Source organism: Saccopteryx bilineata, chromosome 3 (assembly GCF_036850765.1).
Source record: "Saccopteryx bilineata isolate mSacBil1 chromosome 3, mSacBil1_pri_phased_curated, whole genome shotgun sequence".
Taxonomy (NCBI): Eukaryota; Metazoa; Chordata; class Mammalia; order Chiroptera; family Emballonuridae; genus Saccopteryx; species Saccopteryx bilineata.
Window position 1 is genome coordinate 92773844 of NC_089492.1, and position 18056 is coordinate 92791899.

The window sequence follows — 18056 nt, forward strand, 5'->3', positions numbered from 1 at the left end:
TCTTTTTTGCCATTTTTTTCTCAGTTTCTACTCTTTGTTTTCTGCAGTTTTTGTTCCACTTGTCATTATAAAATTTTCATTGTATTTTTTAAACTTTATTTTATTTTTTAAACATCTCTTATTAGTGTTATTAACAATACCACTCTCAAATGCCATTAAGAAAAATGGAATCAAATAGCATGGATTCAAAATACAGAGACGCAACTCAGATGGATGATGAAAAATATTTAGAAAAAAATTTAAAATACATGGAAACAAATTACAGGGAATTCAAAATTGAAGTCTTAAAAATACTCAGTGAAATACAAGAAAGCTCTAAAAGGCAACTTAATGAGCTAAAAATAACAATTTGATGAACAAAAAGAACACTTCATCAAGAAAATTGAAACTATAAAAAGGAACCAAACAGAGATGAAAAATTCAATGCACAAACTGAAAGATGAAGTGACAAGCTTAGCTAATAGAACAGGCCAGATAGAGGAGAGAATTAGTGACATAGAAGACGCAACTAGAGATACTACAAAGAGAAGAAGAGAGAGACTCATGAATTAAAAACAAATGAGAAAGCTCTACAAGAATTGTGTAACTCTATCAGAAAGAGCAATATATGAATAAAGGGTATATCAAAGGAGAAGAGAGAGAAAAAGGAATGGAGAACATATTTAAACAAATAATTGAGAATTTCCCAAGCCTGTGGAAAGAATTAGAACCTCAAATCCATGTAGCAAACAGAACACTGAGTTACCTTAACCCAAACAGACCTACTCCAAGGCACATCATAATGAAATTACCACAAATCAATGACAAAGAAAAATCCTTCTGGCAGGCAGGGAAAAGAAGACTACAACATATAAAGGAAGGCTCATTAGATTATCATCAGATTTCTCAGCAGAAACTCTGCAAGCCAGAAGAGAAGAGACCCCAATATTTAAAGTACTGAAGGAGAGGAACTTCTAGCCAAGAATATTATATCCATCAAAGCTTTCCTTCAAATGTGAAAAGGAAATAAAAACATTCACAGGTATACAGAAGATGAGGGAATTTATCACCAGAAAAATCACCACTTCAGGAAATACTAAAGAGGGTTATTCAACCAGATACAAAGAACAAAACAAAACAAAATCACAAGTAAAAGCTCCAACAAGATTACAATAAAAATAAGAATCATTTGTGACAACAAAAACAAAAAAGGGGAGAAGACATAAATTAGCAGTAACAAAGGAGGATGGAGTACAGAGTCACTCATGAGATAATGGACTACAATGAATATGATGAATATTCCCTTAATTTTGTAATGGTAAACATCCCTGAAAATACCACTACTGAAACACATGGCATAAAAAAAAGAAACAGAGGGAAGAAGTATGGAATACAACCAAACAAGAACAAATGACAGAAAAACAAAAGAGAAGAACCAAACAAGAAACACAGCTAGTAGAAAGCATTATATAAAATGGCAATAGGAAATGCTCAAGTGTCAGTAATTACATTAAATGTAAATGGATTAAACTCACAAATAAAATGACACAGAGTAGCAGAGGGGATCAAACAAGAAAACCGAACTGTATGCTGCTTCAAGAAACACATCTAAGCTAAAAGGATAAAAACAGACTCAAAGTGAAAGGCTGGAAAATGATTCTCCAAGCAAATAATATCCAAAGAAAAGCAGGTGTAGCCATACTCATATCTAAAAATGCTGACTACAAGACAACAAAGGTAATCAGATACAAAGATGGTCATTTCATAATGATAAAGGGGACATTGAATCAAGAAGATATAACACACCTTAATATATATGCACCAAACCAAGGAGCACAAAAGCATATAAGACATCTACTAACTGATCTAAAATTAAAAACTGACAATAATATAATCATACTTGGAGACTTCAATATACCAGAGATGGCTCTAGATCATTTATTCAAACAGAAAATTAATAAAGAAATATTGGCCTTAAACAAACCACTAGAACAATTAGATATGATAGACATCAACAGGACATTTTATCCCAAAACATCAGAGTATACATTTTAGTCCAGGTTACATGGTACATTGTCAAGAATTGATCATATGTTGGGATACAAAACTAACATCAACAAATTCAGAAAGACTGAAATTATACCAAGCATATTCTCTGACCATAAAGCTTTGGAACTAGTACTCAACTTCAAAAAAGAAGTAAACAAACCTACAAAAATGTGGAAATTAAACAACATACTTCTAAAAAGTGACAGGGTCAAATAAGAAATAAAAGCAGAGATCAAAAGATAGATACAGACAAATGAAAATAGCATCATAGCATATCAGAGTCCCTGGGATGCAGCAAAAGTAGTAATAAGAGGAAAGTTTATATCATTACAGGTGTATATGAATAAACAAAAGAGAGCCCAAGTAAACAACTTAACATCACATCTTAGGGGACTAGAAAAAAAAGAACAAAGGCAACCCACAACCAGCAGAAAAAAGGAAATAATAAAAATTAGAGCAGAAATAAATGAAATAGAGAACAAAAAAAGTATAGAAAGAATGAATAAAACAAGGAGCTGGTTCTTTGAAAAGATCAACAAAATTGACAAACCCTTGGCAATATTCACTAAGTAAAAAAGAGAAAGAACTTATATATACAAAATTCAAAATGAAAGAGGAGACATTACCACAGATATCATAGATATATAAAGGATTCTTGTAGAATACTATGAAAAACTATATGCCACCAAATTTAACAATCTAGAAGAAATGGATAAATTACTAGAACAATATGATCTTCCAAGACTAAATCATGAAGAAGTAGAAAACCTAAAAAGATACATAAGCAGGGAAGAAATAGAAACAATTATGAAAAACTTCCCAAAAAATAAAAGTCCAAGGCCAGACAGCTATAGTAGTGAATTCTATCAAACATTCAAAGAAGACTCAGTTCCTTTTCTACTCAAAGTCTTCCAAAAAATTAAAGAGAAGCGATACTTCCAAACACATTTTATGTGGCCAACATAACCCTCATACCACCATCTGGCAAGGACAACACAAAAGAGATAACTACAGACTAATATCTCTAATAAATACAGATGCAAAAATCCTAAACAAAATACTAGCAAAACAAATACAACAACACATTAAAAAAATAATTCACCATGATCAAGTGGGATTCATCCCAGAATCACAAGGATGGTTCAACATATGTAAAACAATTAACGTAATACACCATATCAACAAAACAAAGAACAAAAACTGTATGATCCTATCAACAGATGCAAAAAAGGCATTCGATAAAATACATCATTTTGTGTTTAAAACACTCAAACAAATGGGTATAGAAGGAAAATATCTCAACATAAAATGGCCATTTATGACAAACCATCAGCTAACATCATATTAAAGAGCAAAAAACTAAAAACTTTTTCTCTAAAATCAAGAACAAGACAAGGTTGCCTACTCTCTTCACTCCTATTTAACACAGTGTTGGAAGGTCTATCCAGAGCAATCAGACAAGAGAAAGAAATAAAAGGCATTCATATTGTGAAAGAAGTAGTAAAGGTTTCACTGTTTGCAGATGATATGATCTTGTATATAGAAAATCCCAATGACTTCACAGAAAGACTATTAGAAACAATAAACCAGTACAGTAAGGTCGTTGGACACAAAATTAACATAAAGAACTCTATTGCTTTCTTATATGCCAACAATGAAACTTCAGAAAGTGAATTAAAAAATAATCCTTTTAAGGTTGCAACAACAAAAAATACCTAGGTATAAACATAACAAAGAATGTAAAGAACCTATATAATGAAAACTACAAAGCATTGCTAAAGGAAATAATAAAGACACAAGAAAATGAAAAAATGTTCCTTGTTCTTAAATAGGACAAATAAATACAGTTAAAATAACCACATTACTCAAAGCAGTATACAAATTTAATGTAATTACCAATAAAAATTCCAATGTCATTTTTTAAAGAAATGGAACAAAAAATCATCAGGTTTATATGGAACTGTAAAAAAACCCGAGTAGCCAAAGCAATCTCATGGGAAAAAAATAAAGGTGGGGGTATTACAATACATGACTTCAAATTACACTACAAAGCCATGCTAATCAAAACAGTATGGTATTAGCAGAAAAACAGACACTCAGACCAATATAACAGAAAAGAGAGCCCAGAAATAAAACCACATATATATGGTCAGATCATCTTTGATAAAGGAGCCAAAAACACACAGTGAAAAAAGAGAGCCTCTAAAATAAATGGTGCTGGGAAAACTGTAGAGCCACATGCAAAAGAATGAAACTTGACTACAGTTTGTCTACTTGTACCAAAATTAATTCAAAATGAATCAAAGACCTAAATATATATGATATAATCTGAAACAATAAAATACTTAGAAGAAAACATAGATACTAAACTCATGAAAACTTGGCCATAGAGAACATTTTATGATTTTTGACTCCAAAGGCAAGGGAAGTAAAGGCAAAGAAAAATGAATGGGACTACATCAGACTAAGAAGCTTTTGCACGCACAAGAAACTGCAACAAAACAAACAGCCAACTAAATGGAAGATGATATTTTTGAACAACAGCTCAGATAAGGAGCTAATATCCAAAATATTGATATATGAAGAACTCATAAAACTCAACAACAAACAAGCAAATAATCTAATGAAAAAATGGGAAGAGAACATAAATAGACACTTCTCCCAAGAAGAAATACAAATGGCCAATAGATATATTAAAAGATGTTCATCTTCACTAGCTATTAGAGAAATGTAAATCAAAACTACAATGAGATACCACCTCACACCTGTTAGATTAGCCATTATCAGGTAATAACAAATGTTGGTGAGGCTGTGGAGAAAAAGAAACCCTCATCTACTGTTGGTGGAAAGGTAAAGTAGTACAACTGTTATGAAATAAACTATGGAAGTTCCTCAAAAATTAAGAATAGAACTACCATATGACCTAGCAATCCCTCTACTGGATAGATATATACCCTCAAAACTCAAAATCATTGGTACATAAAGACACATGCAGCCCCATGTTTATTGCAGCACTGTTCACAGTGGCCAAGACATGGAACAACCAAAAAACCCTTCAATAGAAGATTGGATAAAAAAAATTGTGGTACATATATACTATGGGATATTACTCAGCCATAAGAAATGATGACATAGGATCATTTATGACAACATGCATGGACCTTGATAACACTATAATGAATGAAATAAGTAAATCAGAAAAAAAACTAAGAACTGTATGATTCCATACAATACATAGGTGAGACACAAAATTGAGACTTATGGACATGGATCAGAGTGCAGTAATAACCAGGGGGAGGGGAAGGGAGGAAAGGGAAGGGGTGGTTGGAGAGGAGGGGCTTCAGGAAACCAAATGAAGGGTGATGGAGGACGATTTGATTTTGGGTGATGGGTATACAACATAATTAAATATCAAAATGATCTGGAGATGTTTTCTCTAAATCTATGTGCTCTAGTTGACCAATGTTACCCAGTTAAAATTGTCTAAAAAAACTATTTAAAAAAAAGCTCCATGTCAAATTATTTCTGCTTTATTACATGTACGGATTGGGCTGTACTATTTAATGTTCTTTTTTTATTTTTAAATTATTATCAAAGTAATTTGTTAAACTATTTTATCTCTTCTTTCTTTTGATTTTTTCATTTTAGGTAAAATTATTTACCCATATCAATACTTCTCAAGTCATCAGTCATAATATTTGAAGTAATTAAGATTTTAAGTCGAAAGTAGTGATTATATTTCAATATTTTTCTAGAAGTAAAGCAAAGTTATTGCAATGAAAAGAGAATCACTGTATTATAAACATGGCTAATGTGGCAGTCTCTAAAAATTAATGTCATTAAAACTGTTTGTTAGCTGTCAGATTTCAAAGAATTAAACTGCATTGTATGCAGGAGTTCTTGACCTGAATGAAACTTTATCTTTTTTTACAATGTCTTGAGTTCTCCATAGTAATTTTTTTTCAAACCAAATTATTTAAGAAGGATTCAGATAGACACACACACACATGTAATATATATAATAAATTTATATTGTATTATATATATGAATATTGTTCTGGAATACAGGAGGCATGGATTAGAGTCTTATCTTTGCTGTTATTTTTTTTTTTTGCCAATTTGTATGGTTTTATTCTTTTTCTGACCTGATGAGAATCTCATTTTTTTTTAATAAATTTTTATTAATGGTAATGGGATGACATTAATAAATCAGGGTACATATATTCAAAGAAAACATGTCTAGGTTATTTTGTCATCAAATTATGTTGCAAACCCCTCGCCCAAAGTCAGATTGTCCTCCGTCACCCTCCATCTAGTTCTCTGTGCCCCTCCCCCTCCCCCTAACTCTCTCCCTCTCTCCCTCCCATGTCCTCCCTCCCCCCCCCACCCTTGGTAACCACCACACTCTTGTCCATGTCTCTTAGTCTCATTTTTATGTTCCACCAATGTATGGAATCATGTAGTTCTTGTTTTTTCTGATTTACTTATTTCACTCCTTATAATGTTATCAAGATCCCACCATTTTGCTGTAAATGATCTGATGTCATCATTTCTTATGGCTGAGTAGTATTCCATAGTGTATATGTGCCACATCTTCTTTATCCAGTCTTCTATTGAAGGGCTTTTTGGTTGTTTCCATATCTTGGCCACTGTGAACAGTGCTGCAATGAACATGGGGCTACATGTGTCTTCACGTATCAATGTTTCTGAGGTTTTGGGGTATATACCCAGTAGAGGGATTGCTGGGTCATAAGGTAGTTCTATTTGCAGTTTTTTTGAGGAACCACCATACTTTCCTCCATAATGGTTGTACTACTTTACAGTCCCACCAACAGTGAATGAGGGTTCCTTTTTCTCCACAGCCTCTCCAACATTTGCTATTACCCGTCTTGTTGATAATAGCTAATCTAACAGGATTGAGGTGGTATCTCATTGTAGTTTTGATTTGCATTTCTCTAATAACTAATGAAGCTGAGCATCTTTTCATATATCTGTTGGCCATTTGTATCTCTTCCTGGGAGAAGTGTCTGTTCATGTCCTCTTCCCATTTTTTTATTGGATTGCTTGTTTGTTTGTTGTTGAGTTTTATGAGTTCTTTGTAAATTTTGGATATAAGGCCCTTATCTGAGCTGTCGTTTGAAAATATCAGTTCCCATATAGTTGGCTGTCTGTTTATTTTGATATCATGTTCTCTTGCTGAGCAAAAACTTTTAATTCTGATGTAGTCCCATTCATTTATCTTTGCCTTCACTTCTCTTGCCATTGGAGTCAAGTTCATAAAATGTTCTTTAAAACCCAGGTCCATGATTTTAGTACCTATGTCTCCTTCTATGTACTTTATTGTTTCAGGTCTTATATTTAGGTCTTTGATCCATTTTGAATTAATTTTAGTACACGGGGACAGGCTGTAGTCGAGTTTCATTCTTTTGCATGTGGCTTTCCAGTTTTCCCAACACCATTTGTTGAAGAGGCTTTCTTTTCTCCATTGTGTGTTGTTGGCCCCTTTATCAAAGATTATTTGACCATATATATGTGGTTTTATTTCTGGGCTTTCTATTCTGTTCCGTTGGTCTGAGTGTCTATTTTTTTGCCAATACCATGCTGTTTTGATTATCGTGGCCCTATAATATAGTTTAAAGTCAGGTATTGTAATGCCCCCAGCTTCATTCTTTTCCTTAGGATTGTTTTGGCTATTCGGGGTTTTTTATAGTTCCATATAAATCTGATGATTTTTTGTTCCATTTCTTTAAAAAATCTCATAGGGATTTTGATGGGAATTGCATTAAATTTGTATATTGCTTTGGGTAATATGGCCATTTTGATTATAGTTATTCTTCCTATCCAAGAACAAGGAATATTTTTCCATCTCATTGTATCTTTTTCGATTTCCCTTAACAATGCTTTGTAATTTTCATTATATAAGTCCTTTACATTCTTTGTTATGTTTATTCCTAGGTATTTTATTTTTTTTGTTGCAATCGTGAAGGGGATTATTTTTTTTTGAGTTCGTTTTCTAATATTTCATTGTTGGCATATAGAAAGGCTATGGACTTTTGTATGTTAATTTTGTATCCTGTGACCTTACTGTATTGGTTTATTGTTTCTAATAATCTTTTTGTGGAGTCCTTCGGGTTTTCGATGTACAGGATCATATCATCAGCACAAAGTGATAGCTTTACTTCTTCTTTTCCGATATGGATGCCTTTTATTTCTTTGTCTTGTCTGATTGCTCTGGCCAGAACTTCTAGCACCACGTTGAATAAGAGTGGAGAGAGTGGACAACCCTGTCTTGTTCCTGATTTAAGGTAGAAAGTCCTCAGTTTTATGCCGTTTAATAGGATGTTGGCTGATGGTTTATCATATATGGCCTTTATCATGTTGAGATATTTTCCTTCTATACCCATTTTGTTGAGAGTCTTAAACATAAAATTGTGTTGTATTTTATCAAAAGCCTTTTCTGCATCTATTGATAAGATCATGTGGTTTTTGTTCTTTGTTTTGTTGATATGGTGTATTACATTAACCGTTTTGCGTATGTTGAACCATCCTTGAGATTCTGGGATGAATCCCACTTGATCATGATGTATTATTTTTTTAATATGTTGTTGTATTCGGTTTGCCAGTATTTTGTTTAGTATTTTAGCATCTGTATTCATTAGAGATATTGGTCTGTAGTTTTCTTTCTTTGTGCCATCCTTGCCAGGTTTTGGTATGAGGGTTATGTTGGCCTCATAAAATGTGTTTGGAAGTATTGCTTCTTCTTCAATTTTTTGGAAGACTTTGAGTAGAATAGGAACCAAGTCTTCTTTGAATGTTTGATAGAATTCACTAGTATAACCGTCTGGGCCTGGACTTTTATTTTTGGGAAGATTTTTAACAGTTTTTTCTATTTCCTCCCTGCTGATTGGTCTGTTTAGGCTTTCTGCTTCTTCATGACTCAGTCTAGGAAGGTTGCATTGTTCTAGGAATTTATCCATTTCTTCTAGATTGTTGTATTTGGTGGCATATAATTTTTCATAGTATTCTACAATAATTCTTTGTATATCTATGATGTCTGTGGTGATCTCTCCTCTCTCATTTTGGATTTTATTTATTTGAGTCCTGTGTCTTTTTTCCTTGGTGAGTCTTGCCAAGGGTTTGTCAATTTTGTTGATCTTTTCAAAGAACCAGCTCCTTGTTTTATTGATTTTTTCTATAGTTTTTCTGTTCTCTATTTCATTTATTTCTGCTCTGATTTTTATTATCTCCTTTCTTCAGCTGGTTTTGGGTTGTCGTTGTTCTTCTTTTTCTAGTTCCTTAAGGTGTGAAGTTAAGTGGTTTACTTCGGCTCTCTCTTGTTTGTTCATATAGGCCTGAAGTGATATGAACTTTCCTCTTATTACTGCTTTTGCTGCATCCCAGAGATTCTGCTATGTCGTATTTTCATTTTCATTTGTCTGTATATATCTTTTGATTTCTGCGCTTATTTCTTCTTTGACCCATTCATTTTTTAGAAGTATGTTGTTTAGTTTCCACATTTTTGTGGGTTTTTCCCCCTCTTTTTTGCAGTTGAATTCTAGTTTCAAGGCTTTATGATCAGAAAATATGCTTGGTACAATTTCAATTTTTCTAAATTTGCTGATATTGTCTTTGTGGCCCAACATATGGTCAATTCTTGAGAATGTTCCATGTACACTAGAGAAAAATGTATACTCTGTCGCTTTGGGATGAAGTGTCCTGTAGATGTCTATCATATCCAGGTGTTCTAGTATTTCGTTTAAGGCCACTATATCTTTATTGATTCTCTGTTTGGATGACCGATCTAGAGCCATCAGCGGTGTATTGAGGTCTCCAAGTATGATTGTATTTTTGTTAGTTTTTGTTTTAAGGTCAATAAGTAGCTGTCTTATATATTCTGGTGCTCCTTGGTTTGGTGCATATATATTAAGGATTGTTATGTCTTCTTGATTCAACTTCCCCTTAATCATTATGAAATGACCATTTTTGTCTCTGAGTACTTTTTCTGTCTTGTAGTCAGCATTATTAGATATGAGTATTGCTACGCCTGCTTTTTTTTGGGTGTTGTTTCTTGGAGTATTGTTTTCCAGCCTTTCACTTTGAATTTGTTTTTATCCTTGTTGCTTACATGTGTTTCTTGTAGGCAGCATATAGTTGGATTTCCTTTTTTAATCCATTCTGCTACTCTGTGTCTTTTTATTGGTAAGTTTAATCCATTTACATTTAGTGTAATTATTGACACTTGTGGGTTCCCTACTGCCATTTTATAAATTGCTTTCTGTTAGTTTTGTATCTAGTTTGATTCTTCTCTTTTGTTTTTCTATCATTTGTTTTTGTTTGTTTGTGTTCCATACTTCTTTCCTCTGTTGCTACCTCTTTTAAGTCAAGTGTTTTTGTGGTGGTTTTTTTAAGGGTGGTTACCATTAAGTAATGAAAAGGGTACCTACCATATTCATTGTAGTACCCTATCTTATAAGTATTTCTGCACTTCATCATCCTTTGCTACTGTTAATCTCCATCCTCTCCCCCCTTTTTTTCCTTTGTTGTCACAGTTTAAGTTTGGTTTTATTGTGTTCTTGGTGGAGCTGTTACTTGTGGTGTTGTTTTCTTTTGTTCTTTGAATCTGGTTGGAAAACCCCCTTTAGTATTTCCTGGAGTGGGGGCTTTCTGTTGATAAATTCTCTCATCTTTTCTGTATTTGTGAATGTTTTTATATCTTCTTCGTTCTTGAAGGATAGCTTTGATGGGTATAGTATTCTTGGCTGAAAGTTCCTCTCTTTCAGGGCTTTAAATATTGGGGTCCACTCTCTTCTAGCTTGTAGAGTTTCTGCTGAGAAATCTGATGATAATCTAATAGGCCTTCCTTTATATGTTGTATTCTTCTTTTCCCTGGCTGCCTTGAGAATTTTTTCTTTGTCATTGGTTTGTGTCATCTTTATTATGATGTGCCTTGGAGTGGGTTTGTTGTGGTTAAGAAAACTCGGTGTTCTGTTTGCTTCTTGAATTTGAGGCTTTAATTCCTTCCACAGGCTTGGGAAGTTCTCATCTATTATTTGTTTGAGTATATTCTCCATTCCATTTTCTTTCTGTTCTCCCTCTGATATACCTATTATTCTTATGTTATTCTTTATGATGGAGTTGGACAATTCCTGTAGGGCTTTCTCGTTTTTTATTATTTTTGAGTCTCTTTCTTCTTCTCTCTGTTGTGCCTCAAGTTGTTTGTCTTCTATTTCACTAATCCTATCTTCAATCTGGGCTGTTCTGTTAGCTAAGCTTGTTACCTCGTTTTTCAGCTCGTGAATTGAGTTTTTCATTTCTGTTTGATTTGTTTTTATAGTTTCAATTTCCTTGGTAATATATTCTTTGTGTTCATTGAGTTGTTTTCTGATCTCCCTATATTGCCTTTCTGTGTTTTCTTGTATATCTCTGAGTATTTTTAAGATTTCTATTTTAAATTCTCTGTCATTTAGCTCCAAGGCTTCCAATATGTTAAGTCTTTTCTCCATAGATTTTTCCACATCTATTTGTGTTACCTCTCTTTCTTTTGTATCCATAATATTCGATTTCCTCTTTCTTATCAGCATCTGAGGGTGGTCTTATTGATAGCACTAATTAGAATTAATCAAGAGTAAAAAGTAAAAAAAAAAAAAAAAAAAAGGTAAAACACCCCACAAAAAAAAACAGTAATAATTTATTATTTCCCCCTTTTTTTCTCTCTTCTCTTTCCCTCTTTCTCTCCTCTCCCCTCCTCAGGGAAATATCATGCCTATAATGGAGGGCCTGATTTGGGGTGAAGAGTTCAAGGGGCAAAAAAAAGGGAGTAGGAACCTACTAAATGCAAAAAAAAAAAAAAAAAAAAAAGGAAGAAAATCTTAGACAAGCATAGGATGATTTGCTTGTAAGTGATGGTCAACTAAGAGATATAATGAGAGGGATAAGAGGGAATCAGAAAAAAGGACCAAAAAAGAATAATAAAGAAGAAAAAATAAAAATAATAAGTAAAAATCTGTTGTATTAAGTGGAGCGAAGACTAAATACAATGGAGACCTTGGGTTGGGAGGACCCAAAATGCCACAAAAATAAACAAACAAGAAAAAAAAATAAAAACAAAAGCAAAAAAGAGAAATAAAGCCAAAAATAAGCCTTGAGTCCCAAATTAACTAATTTGTTCATGATTGAGGATTATATGGGAGGAAAGTAAAATGAGAAAAGAAAAAACGAATAGAAAGGAAAAAATAAAAAAAAGAGTAAAACGAAGGAAGAAATAAAATAGGAAGAGAAAAAAACAAAATAAAGCAAGACAAAAAAAAAAAAAGAGGAGAGAGTGAGAGTTAAGTGTTTTGGAGTATAACCTTAAAGGAGGGTGAGGATGAAGAAGAAAAATAAAATGCAACACTCATGGGTAGTGTAGTTCAAGAAAGGGGAAGCATAAGATGGGCAGAGAATAGAAGGACCGAGGTGGAGGAAATAAAGGCAAAAAGATAGAAGAAACAAACAACAACAACAACAACAACAACAAAAAAAAATAGTGGATCAAGTTGTAAAGTCTGTGGGTTTTTCTTGATTTTGAGAGGTTAACTTCTTCCTTTTTCTTTTCTCTCCCTCTTCCTGGTCGGTGACTCTGTACCCCAGGCTCTGCCCCTGTGTCACTCTTAGGTAGGGATTTGCAGTTGATGGGATTCTATGGCAATGTCATATAATTGGCTTTAGTCTTGCTGGAAGTAAAGGCTTGTTGGCATTTCCAGGGTCCAACGATGAGAGAGTTTGCTTTCCTGGAGTCTCTCTCCTAGTCCCCCCTTTCTGAATTAGCAGCCTGGTGATCCAGCTATAAGGCTGCAACTGCTTCTGCCTGGGGAGTAAGAGGCTCAAAGAGCTGGGAAATCCCCACTCTATCCCCACTCAGTGCAAGGCTTTGGGAAAGGCTCTGACAGTCAGGGCCTCCAGTGTAATCAGGCGGGGGTGGGAGTCAATTGTTGTCAAGGTGACTGTTCAGCGCCTATCATTTCGTTGGACCTCTCAACCCAGGCTTTCCACACTTTGTAGCCTGTTTTTGCAGGGAAGAAGAGGCACTAGTCTCTGCTTACGACTAGTGTAGTATAGACCTTATTATCTGCCAAGTCCTTCTTGTTAGCGTTTATCCCTAAATATGGAGGCTCTGTTAATCAGAAGTTGCCCCCGCCCCTTTAGCGAGAGGCACTAAAAAATATCACGCCTCTTGTCTTGGAACGCTGAATTGAGAGAGATCTTATCAATTAGAACCGAGGGTGCGCAGATTTCATGGGTTAAGCTAATTTCAGTGATTGGGTCGCAGCTGTGCTTCCGAAGGTATTTTAGGCTGCCTGCGCGCGCCCCTCCCCCAATGCTTGATTGTTAGCTTGAATGGCTGGGTGAGGTGCCCCGCCCACAGAGAGAATCTCCCAAGCCTCTCCCGCTCGCCCCGCCACTGGCGGCTGGACCGCACCAGGCGCAGGATAATGGAGGCCCTGGGTGTGCGGGCCAGCAGGGCGCCCTGGGCGCGTGGAATGACCAAGGCACGCGCGCGAAAGGGGCGCTCCGGGCACCGGTGGCCGGCGACCCCCACTTGCAGTGTGCGGGCCGCTGGGAACGTCAGCGGTGCTCAACCGGACCGGGCGCGCGCGCGGCTGCTCGCGGCGGCTCGCGGGGGCTTGCGGCAGCTCGCGGTGGCGGCTCGCGTCAGCCGCTCGCGGCTGCTCGCGGTTGCCAAGTATATGGGCTGACTCACCACAGGCGCACTTCCTTGCAGTTTGAAAGAACGTCCCTGTGGTAGATTCCTCCACACCCTCGTCTCTCAGATTCAAGTGATAACAGTCCTTTCGCTATCAGTTTGTGTGGAACTCCGGAATGCTCTGAGGATAAATTTTTCTGTTTCTAGTTGATAAATTTGTTGTGATTTAGGGGAGAGCTGTCGGACGTGCTGCTCACGGCACCATTTCCGTGACGTCACTCTCTTTGCTGTTATTTAGTCACAGGTCCTTATCAAAATCAATATCTCCAGAAAGCAGTTTTCCAATTTCTAAAGGCTTTGAATAGATGGTTTCTAAAATTCCTTTCATATCTAAAAATATCTGATTATTTATTCAAGAAAATTGCTTGCTATATTCCTGAATATCACCAAGTTTTGAAAAAAGATTTAGGAATTAAAATTATTATAGTTTTGTTATAATTAACATCCTACTCTATGTATATTATCAAGCACTATTATCTTTGAACTATTTAAAATTTTTATAACTAATAAAATCTACTCAAATTTAAAATACTTTTTGATAACTTACAAGAGTATATGAGTTTTTCCACCCATACTCTGTCAGTATAAATTCTAGATCAGAACAGATTATCTTCTATTACATATAAAGAATCCCTTATCCCAGGGTGGCTTGCTTAATAAGATATTTTTTAAATTTAAATTTTATTTTTGTATTAGGGAATTAAATATGCTGTTCAAAATGGAACAATTTCTGATATAATTTACTTATGTTAAATATCAAAATACAGAATATAAGATATCATTATCTGTATATAATTAAAGTACTTATTCTTTTCTTAGTCAAATAGTTTTTCTTAAGCCCATAGTATAATGCACTTGTATAATTCTTTGACCGCTTCACAGAATATGCTCATATGTCCAAGAGAAATATATACAATACAATAATACACTTAATTTATATGAACTTTTTTGCCAAAGGACAAAGTTTGTTAAACATAAATCAAAAGAACTCTTTTAAATTGTGTTTTGAATGAGGTAATAAAATTTAATGATAAATAGATGGAAATCAGAAAACCTGGAGTGATTAGAAATCAGAAACTTCCATGTTTTAACCTTCAGTTTAAGCCAGGATTTCTTGGTTATTTAATCTATGAAATTGGGCCATGGTTATTTCATCTGTAAAACTTGAATAACAGTATTTATTTTGGATACTTCAAAATGCAGTTCTGAAGAATATATGAGTTTATGGATGAAAAGCCATTATGGAAAACTAAAAATGCTATGCAAATTAAGATCAAATGCTTAACTGCTACTGAGGTATCACAAATATTTCAGATGAACTCTAATAGATTTGTCGTGTACAATTTTTTAAAATCCTGTTAAACTTATCTGTTTCTCATTATTGTTGGTGAACTTTAAAAGAAATATTAATTTATCACTAATAATTGTTTGAATTCACAGACACTTGTATCTGTACAACAGGTCATTCCAAAATTTATTCTCATTTTATATTTTTTGCAGTTATGTTCTGAATATTAACTATAGCACTAGTAAAATGCATAACAGAATGTCTGTCATGAGTTTCTGATTTTCTCACTGATGAGTGACACAATTTATTTTGGCAGATACCTAATGTTAAAAAATGAACCATATGCTTAATGTCAGAGTGATTGTTTCCAAAGACTTGAGTTTTCCTGTAAAAACATTCTGAGCTTGTAAGTTCCAAAGGAACAAAATGTTTTCCCCAACATTTCAGACCACAGATAAGCATTTTATATTATATATTATTGCTATTGGGACCCTCACCAGCTTACATGCATTCAATTGAAATGGCCTTGTTTATTCTGTATTTTCATTTTTTCACCTGTAGTAAGGTTTGTGTTCATTTCTCCATGAAAAGCCATTATCATATAGGAACAAGATATAGCTGTAGTATTTTTTTCAGAAGTTTTAATGTAACAGAAAGCCCTAGTTTTGCAATTGTATTAGAGGATATGCTTCATTTATCCCATTTTATAGCACTATTATTTTAAATATATATTTCAATTAATGTTTTTATTCTTGTAATCAGTTAGCTTTTTATATTTTCATTATAACCATTTCAATATGCAAGTAGTATAAATGAAAATGACATTCATATACCTGTGCTGAAAAGAAACAAGTGTTTACAGTTAACAATTTTTTGTTTGCTTCAGATATGTTTTAAAAAATAAAGAAAATTCAGTGATAGATTCTTATTAAGAGCTACACCAACCCTCAACGCCCATCATTCCTCAGAAACTAGTAATAGCCTCACATTGATATACATTATATCCATTTGCATTTTTGAAATTTTAACTCATTTAGTAGTATCATCAATAAAGTATTTGTGTTATATATTTTTAAACACACATAAATGCTAACACACTATATATATTTACTACTTAATATTTTACATAACAATAAAGTTGTAAGATATATGTGTTTAAATATCTAAAATAAATTTATTTCAACTTTCTTTTATTATTTGTTTATGTGAAAAAGCCAAATAATTTTGTGTACTTTTGTGCAGACAATTTGTGGTTCCCATCTTTTTATCATTTCAAATAGTGCTTCGGTTTTCATCCTGTGTTTTTTATTTATATGTGTGTATCCATGTCTACAGTAGATACTTAAAATGGCACTATTGGGGGTAAATAAACATTTTTAGGTTTAATAGATATTAACTTAATCTTTTAAGTAGTTTTTAAGATAGACACATCCTCTACAATATCTAACAAATAACATTTTTAAACATGAACAACATTTGGTGGTTTTAGACATGTATATTTTTGCCAACCTGAAGAATATGCAAACACATCTCATTTTTATTGTAATCTACATTTTTTTACAAGAGTAGTGAGTTTATTGCCAATCCAATTTTCCTACTCTGATAAATTTCAGGTTATATGTAAAACCTAATTGGATTTTTGCTGGATTTGCTTTAAGCTTATGATTTTACTTAGAATTTTCATCTTTATAATACTGAGACTCCCTATCCATGACATGCTATTTCTCCATTTATTTAGACATTCTTTAATATCTTTCAATAAAGTTTTATCATTTTCTGTATCATACTATATACTTTTGGTACTAAATTTATTTCTAGTCTCTTATTGATAGTTTTTATTGCTCTAGTAAATGGTATCCTATTTATTACTCTTTAAACTATGTTCCAAGTATAAGAATATAATTGGTCTCATTTTTTCACTTAGCAGTTTGGTTTAATTTTTATTAGATTTTCTTCCATGAGGTGTAATTATCCTCTATTTTTATGACTTCCAAGGAGAGGACTATTTCCTTAAACCTCCTTGCCTCTTAAGCCATCACTTATTTTTATGATAGAGAGGACCTCATCTATTGGAATACATTTTTCCATTGACCAAAATCTACCAAATTTCTGAAAACAATTGTTTCTCTCTCAACAACTCTACTCTCTTCCTCATCCCAGACTTCTGAGAGATGGGAGTCCAGGTTATTGTGTCCATCAGGAGACTCAGTCTTTTCCTTATGTGAGCACTCTTTAGACAGAGAGTGGGAGATGAGATTAGGAGCAAAAGACGGTTCTTTACTTTTAGTTATAAAATCATGCAATTTAACTTTTCTCAATTGTCAATCTCTTTGATCCTTACAGTTGATTCAAAAGTTGTACCTCTACAAACACCAAGACCTTTAGGAATTAGAGAATTTTATTGAAATTTTCTACTCAGAAATAGCCTCTCATCTGTGACAATGAATATTTTATTTCTCCTTTTTGATCACTGTATATTTTATTTAGTCTTGCTATTCTTAGCTAGCTAAGACTTCTAGGTGAATCTTAATGTTTCTCATTAAGTATAAGGTTCATTGCTATTTTTGATAATTAACTTGACCTCTTTAAGGCAGTTCTCATTATTATCTAGTTTTCTAGGAGGTTATAAATTTTGAATGCTTTTGAACATTTTCATTTGTGTCCACTTGTTTACATTGTTGTAAAAAATTCTAGTTTAAAATGTTTAAATATACAAAGAACTCATAAAACTCAACAACAAACAAACAAACAATTCAATAAAAAAATGGGAGGAGGACATGAACAGACACTTCTCCCAGGAAGAAATACAAATGGCCAACAGATATATTAAAAGATGGTCATCTTCATTAGCTATTAGAGAAATGCAAATCAAAACTACAATGAGATACCATCTCACACCTGTTAGATTAGCCATTATCAACAAGACAGGTAATAACAAGTGTTGGAGAGGCTGTGGAGAAAAAAGGAACCCTCATCCACTCTTGGTGGGAATGTAAA